This window comes from Schistocerca gregaria, chromosome 1 (genome assembly GCF_023897955.1).
Source record: "Schistocerca gregaria isolate iqSchGreg1 chromosome 1, iqSchGreg1.2, whole genome shotgun sequence".
Lineage (NCBI taxonomy): Eukaryota > Metazoa > Arthropoda > Insecta > Orthoptera > Acrididae > Schistocerca > Schistocerca gregaria.
The window spans coordinates 1117585307-1117586203 of NC_064920.1; the positions used below are offsets into that span (position 1 = coordinate 1117585307).

Consider the following 897-nt stretch of genomic DNA (forward strand, 5'->3'; position numbering starts at 1 on the left):
CTTTGCCTTTCGCGGGCAAGTGCTCTAGCAACTGAGCTACCGATGCACGACTAACATCCGGTACTCACAGCTTTACTTCTGCCAGTATCCGTCTCTTGCCCGCGAAAGGCAAAGGTCCCGAGTTCGAGTCTCGGTCGGGCACACAGTTTTAATCTGCCGGGAAGTTTCATATCAGCGCACACTCCGCTGCAGAGTGAAAATCTCATTCTGGAAACATGCCCCAGGCTGTGGCTAAGCCATGTCTCCGCAGTATCCTTTCTTTCAGGAGTGCTAGTTCTGCAAGGTTCGCAGAAGAGCTTCTGTAATGTTTGGAAGGTAGGAGACGGATACTGGCAGAAGTAAAGCTGTGAGTAGCGGACGTGAGTCGTGCTTCGGTAGCTCAGTTGGTAGAGCACTTGCCCGCCAAAGGCAAAGGTCCCGAGTTCGAGTCTCGGTCGGGCACACAGTTTTAATCTGTCAGGAAGTTTCATTTATATTGTTGTTTGTGGATCTCTTAACTTATATTAATTGATGTTTGCCTGGTGTTCGTCGTGTGTTCTGCAGTCTGTTTGTGTTGCAAGTTTCTGCGAGTTAAGGTGTGTGGGAGCGGCGCCAAGTTTCGCTTCGGTGCACAGAGGCTGTGACGTGACGTCTAACGAGAAGTGACTCCCGGTTGGGCCCCGGCGTTTAGGTGTTGTTTTGGACGGCTGGTCTGCTGCTTCCAGCAATTTAGATGGCTCTGAGCACTATCTAAACATTCATGGTGGTGTCTGTTTGTCCTATATCGTGGCTCCCTACCACTTTCGCGCAACGACGCTCTGAGCGTGTTTTTTAGGGAATTAACTAGTTTGAACCTGGGACCTGTTGCTGGTAAGGAGACGCCAGACCACACATGACATGTAGAATTCAGAAGAGTTC

General features: G+C 50.3%; 1 non-coding gene across 1 annotated transcript; it reads left to right on the plus strand.

Annotated features, from left to right (window-relative positions):
- The first annotated feature begins 367 nt into the window (after positions 1 to 367).
- On the plus strand, positions 368 to 442 carry Trnaw-cca (transfer RNA tryptophan (anticodon CCA)). The gene has a single exon. It is a non-coding gene; the product is annotated as a tRNA-Trp (tRNA).
- The last annotated feature ends 455 nt before the right edge of the window (positions 443 to 897 follow it).